Below are 18,655 nucleotides of genomic sequence, written 5' to 3'. Positions count from 1 at the left end.
TCTCTAGCAGCCACTGGTCACACAGTGATCCCTCTCTAGCAGCCCCTGGTCTCACAGTGATCCTTCTCTAGCAGCCACTGGTCACAGTGATCCCTCTCTAGCAGCCACAGGTCTCACAGTGATCCCTCTCTAGCAGCCCCTGGTCTCACACTGATCCCTCTCTAGCAGCCACTGGTCACAGTGATCCATCTCTAGCAGTCACTGGTCACAGTGATCCCTCTCTAGCAGCCACTGGTCACGGTGATCCCTCTCTAGCAGCCACTGGTCTCACAGTGATCACTCTCTAGCAGCCACTGGTCACAGTGATCCCTCTCTAGCAGCCACTGGTCACACACTGATCCCTCTCTAGCAGCCACTGGTCACAGTGATCACTCTCTAGCAGTCACTGGTCACAGTGATCCCTCTCTAGCAGTCACTGGTCACAGTGATCACTTTCTAGCAGTCACTGGTCACAGTGATCACTCTCTAGCAGTCACTGGTCACAGTGATCCCTCTCTAGCAGTCACTGGTCACAGTGATCCCTCTCTAGCAGTCACTGGTCACAGTGATCCCTCTCTAGCAGCCACTGGTCACAGTGATCCCTCTCTAGCAGCCACTGGCCTCACAGCGATCCCTCTCTAGCAGTCACTGGTCACAGTGATCACTCTCTAGCAGCCACTGGTCTCACAGTGATCCCTCTCTAGCAGCCAGTGGTCACAGTGATCACTCTCTAGCAGCCACTGGTCACAGTGATCCCTCTCTAGCAGCCACTGGTCACAGTGATCACTCTCTAGCAGCCACTGTTCTCACAGTGATCCCTCTCTAGCAGCCACTGGTCACAGTGATCACTCTCTAGCAGCCACTGGTCACAGTGATCCCTCTCTAGCAGTCACTGGTCACAGTGATCCCTCTCTAGCAGCAACAGGTCACAGTGATCCCTCTCTAGCAGCCACCGGTCTGACAGTGATCCCTCTCTAGCAGCCACTGGTCACAGTGATCCCTCTCTAGCATTCACTGGTCACAGTGATCACTCTCTAGCAGCCACTGGTCACAGTGATCCCTCTCTAGCAGCCACTGGTCACAGTGATCCCTCTCTAGCAGCCACTGGTCACAATGATCCCTCTCTAGCAGCCACTGGTCACAGTGATCCCTCTCTAGCAGCCACCGGTCTCACAGGGATCCCTCTCTAGTAGTCACCGGTCTCACAGTGATCCCTCTCTAGCAGTCACTGGTCTCACAGTGATCCCTCTCTACCAGTCACCGGTCTCACAGTGATCCCTCTCTAGCAGCCACTGGTCACAGTGATCCCTCTCTAGCAGCCACTGGTCTCACGGTGATCCCTCTCTAGCAGCCACTGGTCACAGTGATCCCTCTCTAGCAGCCACTGGTCACAGTGATCCCTCTCTAGCAGCCACTGGTCACAGTGATCCCTCTCTAGCAGCCACTGGTCTCACAGTGATCACTCTCTAGCAGCCACTGGTCACAGTGATCACTCTCTAGCAGTCACTGGTCACAGTGATCACTCTCTAGCAGCCACTGGTCACAGTGATACCTGTCTAGCAGCCACTGGTCACAGAGATCCCTCTCTAGCAGCCACTGGTCACAGTGATCCCTCTCTAGCAGCCACTGGTCACAGTGATCCCTCTTTCGCAGCCACTGGTCACAGTGATCCCTCTCTAGCAGCCACTGTTCACAGTGATCCCTCTCTAGCAGTCACTGGTCACAGTGATCCCTCTCTAGCAGCCCCTGGTCTCACAGTGATCCCTCTCTAGCAGTCACTGGTCACAGTGATCACTCTCTAGCAGTCACTGGTCACAGTGATCCCTCTCTAGCAGCCACTGGTCACAGTGATCCCTCTCTAGCAGCCACTGGTGTCACAGTGATCCCTCTCTAGCAGCTACTGGTCTCACAGTGATCCCTCTCTAGCAGCTACTGGTCTCACAGTGATCCCTCTCTAGCAGTCACTGGTCACAGTGATCCCTCTCTAGCAGTCACTGGTCACAGTGATCCCTCTCTAGCAGTAACTGGTCACAGCGATCCCTCTCTAGCAGCCACTGGTCGCAGTGATCCCTCTCTAGCAGTCACTGGTCACAGCGATCCCTCTCTAGCAGCCACTGGTCACAGTGATCCCTCTCTAGCAGTCACTGGTCACAGCGATCCCTCTCTAGCAGCCACTGGTCACAGTGATCCCTCTCTAGCAGCCACTGGTCACAGTGATCACTCTCTAGCAGCCACTGGTCACAGTGATCCCTCTCTAGCAGTCACTGGTCACAGTGATCCCTCTCTAGCAGTCACTGGTCACAGTGATCACTCTCTAGCAGCCACTGGTCTCACAGTGATCACTCTCTAGCAGCCACTGGTCTCACAGTGATCCCTCTCTAGCAACCACTGGTCTCACAGTGATCCCTCTCTAGCAGCCACTGGTCTCACAGTGATCCCTCTCTAGCAGCCTCTGGTCTCACAGTGATCCCTCTCTAGCAGCCACTGGTCTCACGTGATCCCTCTCTGGCAGCCACTGGTCTCATGGTGATCCCTCTCTAGCAGCCACTGGTCTCACGGTGATCCCTCTCTAGCAGCCACTGGTCTCACAGTGATCCCTCTCTAGCAGCCACTGGTCTCACAGTGATCCCTCTCTAGCAGCCACTGGTCACAGTGATCCCTCTCTAGCAGCCACTGGTCACAGTGATCCCTCTCTAGCAGCCACTGGTCACAGTGATCCCTCTCTAGCAGCCTCTGGTCTCACAGTGAACCCTCTCTAGCAGCCACTGGTCTCATGGTGATCCCTCTCTAGCAGCCACTGGTCTCACGGTGATCCCTCTCTAGCAGCCACTGGTCTCACGGTGATCCCTCTCTAGCAGCCACTGGTCTCACGGTGATCCCTCTCTAGCAGCCACTGGTCTCACAGCGATCCCTCTCTAGCAGCCACTGGTCTCACAGTGATCCCTCTCTAGCAGCCACTGGTCTCACAGTGATCCCTCTCTAGCAGCCACTGGTCACAGTGATCCCTCTCTAGCAGCCACTGGTCACAGTGATCCCTCTCTAGCAGCCTCTGGTCTCACAGTGAACCCTCTCTAGCAGCCACTGGTCTCATGGTGATCCCTCTCTAGCAGCCACTGGTCTCACGGTGATCCCTCTCTAGCAGCCACTGGTCTCACGGTGATCCCTCTCTAGCAGCCACTGGTCACAGTGATCCCTCTCTAGCAGCCACCGGTCTGACAGTGATCCCTCTCTAGCAGTCACTGGTCACAGTGATCCCTCTCTAGCAGCCACTGGTCACAGTGATCCCTCTCTAGCAGTCACTGGTCACAGTGATCCCTCTCTAGCAGTCACTGGTCACAGTGATCACTCTCTAGCAGCCACTGGTCACAGTGATCCCTCTCTAGCAGCCACTGGTCACAGTGATCCCTCTCTAGCAGCCACTGGTCACAGTGATCCCTCTCTAGCAGCCTCTGGTCTCACAGTGATCCCTCTCTAGCAGCCACTGGTCACAGTGATCCCTCTCTAGCAGCCTCTGGTCTCACAGTGATCCCTCTCTAGCAGCCACTGGTCTCACAGTGATCCCTCTCTAGCAGCCACTGGTCACAGTGATCACTCTCTAGCAGCCACTGGTCACAGTGATCCCTCTCTAGCAGTCACTGGTCACAGTGATCCCTTTCTAGCAGCCACTGGTCTCACAGTGATCCCTCTCTAGCAGCCACCGGTCTCACAGGGATCCCTCTCTAGCAGCCTCTGGTCTCACAGTGAACCCTCTCTAGCAGCCACTGGTCTCATGGTGATCCCTCTCTAGCAGCCACTGGTTTCACGGTGATCCCTCTCTAGCAGCCACTGGTCTCACGGTGATCCCTCTCTAGCAGCCACTGGTCTCACGGTGATCCCTCTCTAGCAGCCACTGGTCACAGTGATCCCTCTCTAGCAGCCACCGGTCTGACAGTGATCCCTCTCTAGCAGCCACTGGTCACAGTGATCCCTCTCTAGCAGCCACTGGTCACAGTGATCCCTCTCTAGCAGTCACTGGTCACAGTGATCCCTCTCTAGCAGTCACTGGTCACAGTGATCACTCTCTAGCAGCCACTGGTCACAGTGATCCCTCTCTAGCAGCCACCGGTCTGACAGTGATCCCTCTCTAGCAGCCACTGGTCACAGTGATCACTCTCTAGCAGCCACTGGTCACAGTGATCCCTCTCTAGCAGTCACTGGTCACAGTGATCCCTCTCTAGCAGCAACAGGTCACAGTGATCCCTCTCTAGCAGCCACCGGTCTGACAGTGATCCCTCTCTAGCAGTCACTGGTCACAGTGATCCCTCTCTAGCATTCACTGGTCACAGTGATCACTCTCTAGCAGCCACTGGTCACAGTGATCCCTCTCTAGCAGCCACTGGTCACAGTGATCCCTCTCTAGCAGCCACTGGTCACAATGATCCCTCTCTAGCAGCCACTGGTCACAGTGATCCCTCTCTAGCAGCCACCGGTCTCACAGGGATCCCTCTCTAGTAGTCACCGGTCTCACAGTGATCCCTCTCTAGCAGTCACTGGTCTCACAGTGATCCCTCTCTACCAGTCACCGGTCTCACAGTGATCCCTCTCTAGCAGCCACTGGTCACAGTGATCCCTCTCTAGCAGCCACTGGTCTCACGGTGATCCCTCTCTAGCAGCCACTGGTCACAGTGATCCCTCTCTAGCAGCCACTGGTCACAGTGATCCCTCTCTAGCAGCCACTGGTCACAGTGATCCCTCTCTAGCAGCCACTGGTCTCACAGTGATCACTCTCTAGCAGCCACTGGTCACAGTGATCACTCTCTAGCGTCACTGGTCACAGTGATCACTCTCTAGCAGCCACTGGTCACAGTGATACCTGTCTAGCAGCCACTGGTCACAGAGATCCCTCTCTAGCAGCCACTGGTCACAGTGATCCCTCTCTAGCAGCCACTGGTCACAGTGATCCCTCTTTCGCAGCCACTGGTCACAGTGATCCCTCTCTAGCAGCCACTGTTCACAGTGATCCCTCTCTAGCAGTCACTGGTCACAGTGATCCCTCTCTAGCAGCCCCTGGTCTCACAGTGATCCCTCTCTAGCAGTCACTGGTCACAGTGATCACTCTCTAGCAGTCACTGGTCACAGTGATCCCTCTCTAGCAGCCACTGGTCACAGTGATCCCTCTCTAGCAGCCACTGGTGTCACAGTGATCCCTCTCTAGCAGCTACTGGTCTCACAGTGATCCCTCTCTAGCAGCTACTGGTCTCACAGTGATCCCTCTCTAGCAGTCACTGGTCACAGTGATCCCTCTCTAGCAGTCACTGGTCACAGTGATCCCTCTCTAGCAGTAACTGGTCACAGCGATCCCTCTCTAGCAGCCACTGGTCACAGTGATCCCTCTCTAGCAGTCACTGGTCACAGCGATCCCTCTCTAGCAGCCACTGGTCACAGTGATCCCTCTCTAGCAGTCACTGGTCACAGCGATCCCTCTCTAGCAGCCACTGGTCACAGTGATCCCTCTCTAGCAGCCACTGGTCACAGTGATCACTCTCTAGCAGCCACTGGTCACAGTGATCCCTCTCTAGCAGTCACTGGTCACAGTGATCCCTCTCTAGCAGTCACTGGTCACAGTGATCACTCTCTAGCAGCCACTGGTCTCACAGTGATCACTCTCTAGCAGCCACTGGTCTCACAGTGATCCCTCTCTAGCAACCACTGGTCTCACAGTGATCCCTCTCTAGCAGCCACTGGTCTCACAGTGATCCCTCTCTAGCAGCCTCTGGTCTCACAGTGATCCCTCTCTAGCAGCCACTGGTCTCACGTGATCCCTCTCTGGCAGCCACTGGTCTCATGGTGATCCCTCTCTAGCAGCCACTGGTCTCACGGTGATCCCTCTCTAGCAGCCACTGGTCTCACAGTGATCCCTCTCTAGCAGCCACTGGTCTCACAGTGATCCCTCTCTAGCAGCCACTGGTCACAGTGATCCCTCTCTAGCAGCCACTGGTCACAGTGATCCCTCTCTAGCAGCCACTGGTCACAGTGATCCCTCTCTAGCAGCCTCTGGTCTCACAGTGAACCCTCTCTAGCAGCCACTGGTCTCATGGTGATCCCTCTCTAGCAGCCACTGGTCTCACGGTGATCCCTCTCTAGCAGCCACTGGTCTCACGGTGATCCTTCTCTAGCAGCCACTGGTCTCACGGTGATCCCTCTCTAGCAGCCACTGGTCTCACAGCGATCCCTCTCTAGCAGCCACTGGTCTCACAGTGATCCCTCTCTAGCAGCCACTGGTCTCACAGTGATCCCTCTCTAGCAGCCACTGGTCACAGTGATCCCTCTCTAGCAGCCACTGGTCACAGTGATCCCTCTCTAGCAGCCTCTGGTCTCACAGTGAACCCTCTCTAGCAGCCACTGGTCTCATGGTGATCCCTCTCTAGCAGCCACTGGTCTCACGGTGATCCCTCTCTAGCAGCCACTGGTCTCACGGTGATCCCTCTCTAGCAGCCACTGGTCACAGTGATCCCTCTCTAGCAGCCACCGGTCTGACAGTGATCCCTCTCTAGCAGTCACTGGTCACAGTGATCCCTCTCTAGCAGCCACTGGTCACAGTGATCCCTCTCTAGCAGTCACTGGTCACAGTGATCCCTCTCTAGCAGTCACTGGTCACAGTGATCACTCTCTAGCAGCCACTGGTCACAGTGATCCCTCTCTAGCAGCCACTGGTCACAGTGATCCCTCTCTAGCAGCCACTGGTCACAGTGATCCCTCTCTAGCAGCCTCTGGTCTCACAGTGATCCCTCTCTAGCAGCCACTGGTCACAGTGATCCCTCTCTAGCAGCCTCTGGTCTCACAGTGATCCCTCTCTAGCAGCCACTGGTCTCACAGTGATCCCTCTCTAGCAGCCACTGGTCACAGTGATCACTCTCTAGCAGCCACTGGTCACAGTGATCCCTCTCTAGCAGTCACTGGTCACAGTGATCCCTTTCTAGCAGCCACTGGTCTCACAGTGATCCCTCTCTAGCAGCCACCGGTCTCACAGGGATCCCTCTCTATCAGCCTCTGGTCTCACAGTGAACCCTCTCTAGCAGCCACTGGTCTCATGGTGATCCCTCTCTAGCAGCCACTGGTTTCACGGTGATCCCTCTCTAGCAGCCACTGGTCTCACGGTGATCCCTCTCTAGCAGCCACTGGTCTCACGGTGATCCCTCTCTAGCAGCCACTGGTCACAGTGATCCCTCTCTAGCAGCCACCGGTCTGACAGTGATCCCTCTCTAGCAGCCACTGGTCACAGTGATCCCTCTCTAGCAGCCACTGGTCACAGTGATCCCTCTCTAGCAGTCACTGGTCACAGTGATCCCTCTCTAGCAGTCACTGGTCACAGTGATCACTCTCTAGCAGCCACTGGTCACAGTGATCCCTCTCTAGCAGCCACTGGTCACAGTGATCACTCTCTAGCAGCCACTGGTCACAGTGATCCCTCTCTAGCAGCCTCTGGTCTCACAGTGATCCCTCTCTAGCAGCCACTGGTCTCACAGTGATCCCTCTCTAGCAGCCACTGGTCACAGTGATCACTCTCTAGCAGCCACTGGTCACAGTGATCCCTCTCTAGCAGTCACTGGTCACAGTGATCCCTTTCTAGCAGCCACTGGTCTCACAGTGCTCCCTCTCTAGCAGCCACTGGTCTCACAGTGATCCCTCTCTAGCAGCCACCGGTCTCACAGGGATCCCTCTCTAGCAGTTACCGGTCTCACAGTGATCCCTCTCCATCAACCACTGGTCTCACGGTGATCCCTCTCTAGCAGCCACTGGTCTCACGGTAATCCCTCTCTAGCACGGTGAGCACAAGGGGGTAAATACATGCATTACTGCATGCAGGGTAAATACTGGCTGCTGTTGCATGCAGCCCACACATGCTGGACAACTTTATTTTAACACCACAATGTAGATCTGAGCTTGGACCCCCCACACCACCCCTGGCGCAGCATGGCTCTACACAAAGTTACTGGATATTTTTCTTTGCTCACAGCTCAGAGTCCACTCCACCTTATACTGTCTAATATAGTGCAGCACTCTATAAAGGCATAACACAAGCAGCACTCTAGAGAGATATCTGTTATAGAACCACCCCTGCAACTAGACAGATACTGTGTAATATAACAGCAGTCTGTGACTGCACTCAGACTGTCTAATACAGAACTCCCCCTGAGTACAAGCTGCCTAAAATAAGGTAACACTCTAGAAAGACATCCCTGAGACTACACACAAACTGTTCAACATAATACAGCATTCTGAAAGAGACATCCCTGTTATTGACACAGACTGTCTAATAAAGGACAGCATGCTACACAGACACACCTGTGACTAGACAGAGACTGTATAATATAATAAAGCAATTGAGAGAGTCAGCATGAATACAAACTGCCTGTTATAACATAGCCCTGTAAAGAGACACCCTGGCTACCACCGGACAGAGCATTCTATAGAGACATCCCTGTGACTGGGTAGAGAGATTGGTACTTACTGTGTGGAGACTTTAGATTCTGCAGAGAGTGACAGACCTCACTGTACTGTAAGAGAGCAGGAAGGAGGAGAGCCGGGATTTATATATATAATTATATGTGTATGTATGAATGTGCTGGGGGTGAGTGCAGGGGAGATAACCTGCTACAGAGGGACAGTCTGCAGGGGACATAACCTGCTACAGAGGGACAGTCTGCAGGGGAGATAACCTGCTACAGAGGGACAGGCTGCAGGGGAGATAACCTGCTACAGAGGGACAGTCTGCAGGGGACATTACCTGCTACAGAGAGACAGTCTGCAGGGGACATAACCTGCTACAGAGGGACAGTCTGCAGAGGAGATAACTTGCTACAGGGAGACAGTCTGCAGGGGAGATAGGCTGCAGGGGACATAACCTGCTACAGGGAGACAGTCTGCAGGGGAGATAACCTGCCACAGAGAGACAGTCTGCAGGGGAGATAACCTGCTACAGAGAGACAGTCTGCAGGGGAGATAACCTGCCACAGAGAGACAGTCTGCAGGGGAGATAACCTGCCACAGAGAGACAGTCTGCAGGGGAGATAACCTGCTACAGGGAGACAGTCTGCAGGGGACATAACCTGCCACAGAGAGACAGTCTGCAGGGGAGATAACCTGCTACAGAGAGACAGTCTGCAGGGGACATAACCTGCTACAGAGGGACAGTCTGCAGGGGACATAACCTGCTACAGGGAGACTGTCTGCAGGGGAGATAACCTGCTACAGAGAGACAGTCTGCAGGGGACATAACCTGCTACAGAGGGACAGTCTGCAGGGGAGATAACCTGCTACAGAGAGACAGTCTGCAGGGGAGATAACCTGCTACAGAGGGATAGTCTGCAGGGGAGATAACCTGCTACAGGGAGACAGTCTGCAGGGGAGATAACCTGCTACAGAGAGACAGTCTGCAGGGGAGATAACCTGCTACAGAGAGACAGTCTGCAGGGGAGATAACCTGCTACAGAGGGATAGTCTGCAGGGGAGATAACCTGCTACAGGGAGACAGTCTGCAGGGGAGATAACCTGCTACAGAGAGACAGTCTGCAGGGGAGATAACCTGCTACAGAGAGACAGTCTGCAGGGGAGATAACCTGCTACAGGGAGACAGTCTGCAGGGGAGATAACCTGCTACAGAGAGACAGTCTGCAGGGTACATAACCTGCTACAGAGGGACAGTCTGCAGGGGACATAACCTGCTACAGGGAGACAGTCTGCAGGGGAGATAACCTGCTACAGAGAGACAGTCTGCAGGGGTCATAACCTGCTACAGAGGGACAGTCTGCAGGGGACATAACCTGCTACAGGGAGACAGTCTGCAGGGGACATAACCTGCTACAGAGAGACAGTCTGCAGGGAGATAACCTGCTACAGAGGGACAGTCTGCAGGGGACATAACCTGCTACAGAGAGACAGTCTGCAGGGGAGATATCCTGCTACAGAGAGACAGTCTGCAGGGGAGATAACCTACTACAGAGGGACAGTCTGCAGGGGACATAACCTGCTACAGGGAGACAGTCTGCAGGGGAGATAACCTGCTACAGAGAGACAGTCTGCAGGGGACATAACCTGCCACAGAGAGACAGTCTGCAGGGGAGATAACCTGCTACAGAGAGACAGTCTGCAGGGGACATAACCTGCTACAGAGGGACAGTCTGCAGGGGAGATAACCTGCTACAGAGAGACAATCTGCAGGGGAGATAACCTGCTACAGAGGGATAGTCTGCAGGGGAGATAACCTGCTACAGGGAGACAGTCTGCAGGGGAGATAACCTGCTACAGAGAGACAGTCTGTAGGGGAGATAACCTGCTACAGAGAGACAGTCTGCAGGGGAGATAACCTGCTACAGAGGGATAGTCTGCAGGGGAGATAACCTGCTACAGGGAGACAGTCTGCAGGGGAGATAACCTGCTACTGAGAGACAGTCTGCAGGGGAGATAACCTGCTACAGAGAGACAGTCTGCAGGGGAGATAACCTGCTACAGAGAGACAGTCTGCAGGGGAGATAACCTGCTACAGGGAGACAGTCTGCAGGGGAGATAACCTGCTACAGAGAGACAGTCTGCAGGGGACATAACCTGCTACAGAGGGACAGTCTGCAGGGGACATAACCTGCTACAGAGAGACAGTCTGCAGGGAGATAACCTGCCACAGAGAGACAGTCTGCAGGGGAGATAACCTGCTACAGAGAGACAGTCTGCAGGGGAGATAACCTGCTACAGAGGGATAGTCTGCAGGGGAGATAACCTGCTACAGGGAGACAGTCTGCAGGGGAGATAACCTGCTACAGAGGGACAGTCTGCAGGGGACATAACCTGCTACAGAGAGACAGTCTGCAGGGAGATAACCTGCCACAGAGAGACAGTCTGCAGGGGAGATAACCTGCTACAGAGAGACAGTCTGCAGGGAGATAACCTGCTACAGAGGGACAGTCTGCAGGGGACATAACCTGCTACAGAGAGACAGTCTGCAGGGGAGATAACCTGCTACAGAGAGACAGTCTGCAGGGGAGATAACCTACTACAGAGGGACAGTCTGCAGGGGACATAACCTGCTACAGGGAGACAGTCTGCAGGGGAGATAACCTGCTACAGAGAGACAGTCTGCAGGGGACATAACCTGCTAAAGGGAGACAGTCTGCAGGGGAGATAACCTGCTACAGAGAGACAGGCAGCAGGGGACATAACCTGCTACAGGGAGACAGTCTGCAGGGGACATAACCTGCTACAGGGAGACAGGCTGCAGGGGACATAACCTGCTACAGAGAGACAGTCTGCAGAGGAGATAACCTGCTACAGAGAGACAGTCTGCAGGGGAGATAACCTGCTACAGAGAGACAGTCTGCAGGGGAGATAACCTGCTACAGAGGGACAGTCTGCAGAGGACATAACCTGCTACAGAGAGACAGTCGGCAGGGGAGATAACCTGCTACAGAGGGACAGTCTGCATTGGAGATAACCTGCTACAGAGGGACAGGCTGCAGGGGAGATAACCTGCTACAGGGAGACAGGCTGCAGGGGACATAACCTGCCACAGAGAGACAGTCTGCAGGGGACATAACCTGCTACAGGGAGACAGTCTGCAGGGGAGATAACCTGCTACAGAGAGACAGTCTGCAGGGGACATAACCTGCTACAGGGAGACAGTCTGCAGGGGACATAACCTGCTATAGAGAGACAGTCTGCAGGGGACATAACCTGCTACAGGGAGACAGGCTGCAGGGGACATAACCTGCTACAGAGAGACAGTCTGCAGGGGAGATAACCTGCTAGAGAGAGAGAGAGAGTCTGGAGGGGAGATAACCTGCTACAGAGAGACAGTCTGGAGGGGAGATAACCTGCTACAGAGAGACAGTCTGGAGGGGAGATAACCTGCTACAGAGAGACAGTCTGGAGGGGAGATAACCTGCTACAGAGAGACAGTCTGCAGGGGAGATGACCTGCTACAGAGAGACAGTCTGCAGGGGAGATAACCTGCTACAGAGAGACAGTCTGGAGCATAGTCGGGGGGGAGGGGGTGGGGGGGGGTGCACTAACAACATTAGCCCAGGCTTACCTACTTTGCTGCCTCCTCCTGCGGGAGAAGGCAGCGTTGTAGGTGAATGGGGGCGTGGCCGGCAGCAGTACGGGTGGTTTGGGGGCGTGGCCGGCAGCAGGATGGGAGGTCCGGGGGCGTTGCATCAGGGTCGCGTCATCGTGACTCCACCCCCCGCTGTGCTGTGCTGAGAAATGAGGCGTTGCATAGCGGGAGGCGGAGCTACGATGACGCGATTCAGCGCGAATCGCGTCATCGGCCCCCCTCGGCCCGCCTACTTGTTCACTGCTGCGGGCGGCCGAGGGGGAAAGCGGGAGGCTTGCCCACCTTTCAGGGGGGCCGGGAGGGTCACCCGATTTTCACTAGCCCTCTCTTTTGTGCAGCAGCGGAACCAGGCATTCAGAATGTGAGCAGGACAGTATGCAGTACATGCAGAGATTCATGTGGTAATGGCAGAGGAGAGATAAGATGGGGAGGGGGGGGGGATGGGGTGGTAAGTGACCAGGGGATGCCAGCTTCATCATCTCCTCCTCTCTACCTGGGTGTCAGGGTCCTGTGTAACCTCTAATGAGAGAGAGGCACATTGCCCATAGCAACCTATCAGATTCCAGGTATTATCTTCTAGAAGGTGTTAGATAAATCAGAAGTAGAATGTGATTGGTTGCTATGGGCAACATCCCATCTTAAATACAGCTCCCTTAGTAAACTTACCCCAGAGAGTCCTCCTGAGTCCTGTCCCAGGGTGTAAGTAGTACATAGGCTGCAGCTATTGTTTTCTTGCAAGATATACTGTATTGTAGATGTATTTGTCTATGTGTGATTTGTCTTTGTTTCACTACAGAATACGTTATAAAGTATTTTTTCTCTCAGGTGGAGCTATAAACAGTACCCAGACATTATTACACAATTAGTTTACATCTAGTATACACTATTGGTTTAAATTTAATGTACACAATCCATACCTCCCAACATGACCCATTCCAGGGGGGTCATAATGCTCTCTACCTGGACTTCCTTCTTAATTTATGTTCCCAATCAGGTCCATTTATTTTTCATCCCATCATCAAGCGTACCAGATGAGGCAGCCATGTTGGGCGCACTACGGAGGTTACAATGTGGGAGGTGAGCCATACAAGGGCACAATACATATACACATGTGTAGTATGATATACCCTGCACAGAAAGATCCACATGAAGATCCTGTCTGCGGAGGAACCATCCAAGGCCACCATGTGGGTCGCACTGTGTAGGTCACCGCTGGAAGAGGAGGTACACATGACAGGAATAGCACACCGTGGGGCGGAAGTACACTAGAAGAAAACAACATGGTAAAGGCTCATTCTCAGGTAACCAACAGAAGAAGGAAATTGAGACAGCGTATTATTATGATTATAGTATATATGAATGTCCTGGTCTCAGGGGAGCAGTGCGGGTGGGTGTGAGAATGTGGGGGAGCAGTGCGGGTGGCTGTGAGAATGTGGGGGAGCAGTGCGGGTGGGTGTGAGAATGTGGGGGAGCAGTGCGGGTGGGTGTGAGAATGTGGGGGAGCAGTGCGGTGGGTGTGAGAATGTGGGGAGCAGTGCGGGTGGGTGTGAGAATGTGGGGGAGCACACTAATGTCCAATACAAATGACCAGTGTTGTGGGGGGGGGGGTGACAGTAGTCATGCACACAGTCAGGGTGGGGGGCGGTGGGGGTGACAGTAGTCATGCACACAGTCAGGGAGGGGGGGGGGGGTGACAGTAGTCATGCAGACAGTCAGGGCGGGGGGGGGACACAGTAGTCATGCACACAGTCAGGGCGGGTGGGGTGACAGTAGTGATGCACACAGTCTGGGCGGGGGGGTGGTGACAGTAGTCATGCACACAGTCAGGACGGGGGGGTGTGACAGTTGTCATGCACACAGTCAGGGCGGGGAGGGGGGGTGACAGTAGTCATGCACACAGTCAGGACGGGGGGGTGTGACAGTTGTCATGCACACAGTCAGGGCGGGGGGGGGGGGGTGTGACAGTAGTCATGCACACAGTCAGGGCGGGGGGACACACAGTAGTCATGCACACAGTCGGGGGGGGGGGGTGACAGTAGTCATGCACACAGTCAGGGCGGGGGGGGGGGGGGTGACAGTAGTCATGCACACAGTCAGGGCAGGGGGGTGGTGACAGTAGTCATGCACACAGTCAGGGCGGGGGGGGGTGACAGTAGTCATGCACACAGTCAGGGCGGGGAGGGGGGGTGACCGTAGTCATGCACACAGTCAGGGTGGGGGGGGGGTGACAGTAGTCATGCACACAGTCAGGGCGGGGGGGTGGTGACAGTAGTCATGCACACAGTCAGGGCGGGGAGTTGGTGACAGTAGTCATGCACACAGTCAGGGTGGGGGGGACACAGTAGTCATGCACACAGTCAGGGCGGGGGGTGGTGACAGTAGTCATGCACACAGTCAGGGCGGGGGTGGTGGTGACAGTAGTCATGCACACAGTCAGGGTGGGGGGGGGGGACACAGTAGTCATGCACACAGTCAGGGCGGGGAGTTGGTGACAGTAGTCAATGCACACAGTCAGGGTGGGGGGGACACAGTAGTCATGCACACAGTCAGGGCGGGGAGAGGGGGTGACAGTAGTCATGCACACAGTCAGGGCGGGGGGTGACAGTAGTCATGCACACTGTCAGGGCGGGGGGGTGGATGGTGACAGTAGTCATGCACACAGTCAGGGCGGGGGGGGGGGGTGACAGTAGTCATGCACACAGTCAGGGTGGGGGGGTGACAGTAGTCATGCACACAGTCAGGGCGGGGGGGGGTGACAGTAGTCATGCACACAGTCAGGGCGGGGGGGGGGGGTGACAGTAGTCATGCACACAGTCAGGGCGGGGGTGGTGACAGTAGTCATGCACCCAGTCAGGGCGGGGGGGGGGGGGGTGACAGTAGTCATGCACACAGTCACACACAGTCAGGGCGGGGGTGGTGACAGTAGTCATGCACACAGTCAGGGCGGGGGAGGGGGGCAGTGTTCATGCACACAGTCAGGGCGGGGGGGGGGGGGTGACAGTAGTCATGCACACAGTCACACACAGTCAGGGCGGGGGTGGCAGTAGTCATGCACACAGTCAGGGCGGGGGAGGGGGGGCAGTGTTCATGCACACAGTCAGGGCGGGGGGGGGAGGGTGACACTAGTCATGCACACAGTCAGGGCGGGGGGGGTGACAGTAGTCATGCACACAGTTAGGGCGGGGTGGTGGTGACAGTAGTCATGCACACAGTCCGGGCGGGGGGGGGGGGGGGTGGCAGTAGTCATGCACACAGTCAGGGCGGGGGGAGGGGGGGCAGTGTTCATGCACACAGTCAGGGCGGGGGGGGTGGTGACAGTAGTCATGCACACAGTCAGGGTGGGGTGGTGGTGACAGTAGTCATGCACACAGTCAGGGCGGGGGGGGGGGTGACAGTTGTCATGCACACAGTCAGGGCGGGGAGGGGGGGTGACATTAGTCATGCACACAGTCAGGGCGGGGGGGTGGCAGTAGTCATGCACACAGTCAGGGCGGGGGAGGGGGGGCAGTGTTCATGCACACAGTCAGGGCGGGGGGGGGGGGTGACAGTAGTCATGCACACAGTTAGGGCGGGGGGGTGGTGACAGTAGTCATGCACACAGTCAGGGTGGGGGGGGGACACAGTAGTCATGCACACAGTCAGGGCGGGGGGGGGGGGTGACAGTAGTCATGCACACAGTCAGGGCGGGGGGGGGGTGACAGTTGTCATGCACACAATCAGGGCGGGGGGGGGGGGTGACAGTTGTCATGCACACAGTCAGGGCGGGGGGGGGTTACAGTTGTCATGCACACAATCAGGGCGGGGGGGGGGTGACAGTTGTCATGCACACAGTCAGAGCGGGGAGGGGGGGTGACAGTAGTCATGCACACAGTCAGGGCGGGGGGGTGGCAGTAGTCATGCACACAGTCAGGGCGGGGGGGTGGCAGTGGTCATGCACACAGTCGGGGCGGGGGAGGGGGGGCGGTGTTCATGCACACAGTCAGGGCGGGGGGGGGGGGTGACAGTAGTCATGCACACAGTCAGGGCGGGGGGGTGACAGTAGTCATGCACACAGGGCGGGGTGGTGGTGACAGTAGTCATGCACACAGTAAGGGCGGGGGAGCAGAGGCAGAACTCTGGGAGGCAACGGAGTCAGCTGCCGCCGGGCTCCTGCTTTGAAGGGGGGCACCTCTCCTCCTGTTCTGTGTGTTCAGCAACATTAATCAATTAAGTTAATTGACAACAGCCGGTAACTCTTCTGTAGCCAACTTCCCCACTAGCCACTACACCTTACAAATCACACCCTCTTTATTATAGATATACTGGAACCAGACACCTTACTGATGAAGCTATTTGCTCCTATAAAGGAAGCATGAGAATTCTAACTATTTGAGGTTATTTCTCTGACGATTACAAGTAACTTCATATAGTTAGAATTCTCATACTTCCTATGAAACAGCAGATATCTCCATCAGTAAGGTGCATGCTTCCAGTGTAATGGGTTGTGGGTTCTAATCCTGGATATGACACTTGCAAATTAATTGTCAGAGAAATAATCAGCATTGGGAGGGACTGAGCAGATCTATGTAGTGTGTGGCTGGACCCCTACATAGATATGCCTAGTTGCAATGGTTTTGTAGTAGCTTCATATAGTTAGACTCTGCAGGCTTACTATGCAGGAGCAAATTATATACATGGGAGGGGGGGGGGGGGGGGCACCAATATTTTTCTTGCCTCCGGGCAACTGAGACAAACTTACGCCACTGCGGGGGAGGGTGGGGAAGTGTTCATCCACACAGTCAGGGCGGGGTAGTGGTGACAGTAGTCATGCACATAGTCAGGGCGGGGGGGGGGGGGGATGGGTGACAGTAGTCATGCACACAGTCAGGGCGGGGAGGACAGTAGTCATGCACACAGTCAGGGCGGGGAGGGGGGTGACAGTAGTCATGCACACAGTCAGGGCGGGGGGGGTGACGGTCATGCACACAGTCAGGGCGGGGGGGTGACAGTAGTCATGCACACAGTCAGGGCGGGGGGGTGACGGTCATGCACACAGTCAGGGCGGGGGGGTGACAGTAGTCATGCACACAGTCAGGGCGGGGGGGGTGACAGTAGTCATGCACATAGTCAGGGCGGGGGGGGGGGATGGGTGACAGTAGTCATGCACACAGTCCGGGTGGAGGGGACGGAAGGACACAGTTGTTTATTATTCCCATGAATGGGTGGGTAGGGGCCCCAGTGCTGTGCTTTGCCCAGGGGCCTTCTATGCTGGTTGCATGCAGGATAAATACTGGCATGTATATAGTATATAGCCCACACATGCTGGCCGGCTTTATTCCAAAGCTAGTGTGTGGGCATTCTCAATAGTCTGTCCTCATTTCCCATTGGTTTATCCTGATTACCTCATCCTCCTTGTGGGCAGGCATATGCAAATTCAGCGTGGTGCGGCAGAAAGAAGCGTAGTGTGTAGAGCGGATATCGGAACCTTGTGGTGGCAGAAAATCGCCCGCTTCTCAGTTTGACCAGTAATGTTGCAAAGTGCCGGCAGCCATGAGTCGGCAGTATTGTGAGGTGTGACGTAATGGCGGTGTGTCAATCACTCAGACTCACAGAGTGTCTTCTGCTGGCCGAGCGCCATTCAACAACCAGTGACCTTGTGGTGTTGATCACGGCGAGTACTCACGGTGCTGGACGCAGGTCACAGAGGAATTCACAGAACAGTCTAACATAGAGACTCAATAATAGGGATCACTATCGCTGGGTTATCCATTGATGGTCACCATCGATGGTACTATTGATGGATAACCTCGATGGTGTGAAACCATGTGCAAGGCAAACCAGTGATCGTTTCACACAATGGTCACGCCTGCTTTAGTGTGCAATGAGCTGCGACCCAATCAGAGCCCAGGGGCGGGGCTTCATAGGTGTCAGGGGGCCGATCTAGGCTCTGTGACACGACACCTGGAAGGAAGGATAAAAAAGAAAAGTCGGTAGCTCTGTAACATCGATGATGGGACACAATCGGGTTCTCCCCCATCGATGGTAAAAGCAGTTACCATTGGTCATAGAACATCAATGATTTGAAATCATCGATGGCCATCACTACCCAGTAATGCTGTATCTCTCTCCCCCCATGCCGACAGTGCGGGGATTATATAACCTATAGGACGACATACTGCTGCGTCTATCTATGTCCTTCCTTTAATAAGCACACAATGACATGAGCTTGTGCTGTAATACTAAGAATGAGAGTAGATACAGGGCCTGCGTATTGTCTGCCGCTCACAGAACACTCACGTGGTACATTCTGTACAAGGTCATACTGCTGTATAGCTCAGTCGTGTCTTCTATGCTAGTATTTATTATTATTTATTCCATAACATTCAATCATTTAACCCCTCACAGCAAAGCCGGATTAAGGGGGGGGGGGGGAGGGGGGCTCCGGGGTTAAGTACCCCGGGCCCCCCTGTCTGACAGGGCCCCCCGTCACGCGCCACAGATCGGATCTGTAATCCGATCCACGGCACCCCACTGCGCTCCCCTCCCCACTATGAGCCCAGCAGCAGCCGCCGCTCACACAGCCGCCGGCGCCGCTGAGCGCTTCCTGGGCTG

This window comes from Pseudophryne corroboree, chromosome 3, assembly GCF_028390025.1.
Source record: "Pseudophryne corroboree isolate aPseCor3 chromosome 3, aPseCor3.hap2, whole genome shotgun sequence".
Taxonomy (NCBI): Eukaryota; Metazoa; Chordata; class Amphibia; order Anura; family Myobatrachidae; genus Pseudophryne; species Pseudophryne corroboree.
The sequence above is the reverse complement of the archived record's forward strand: the minus strand, read 5'-3'. Positions refer to the sequence as shown.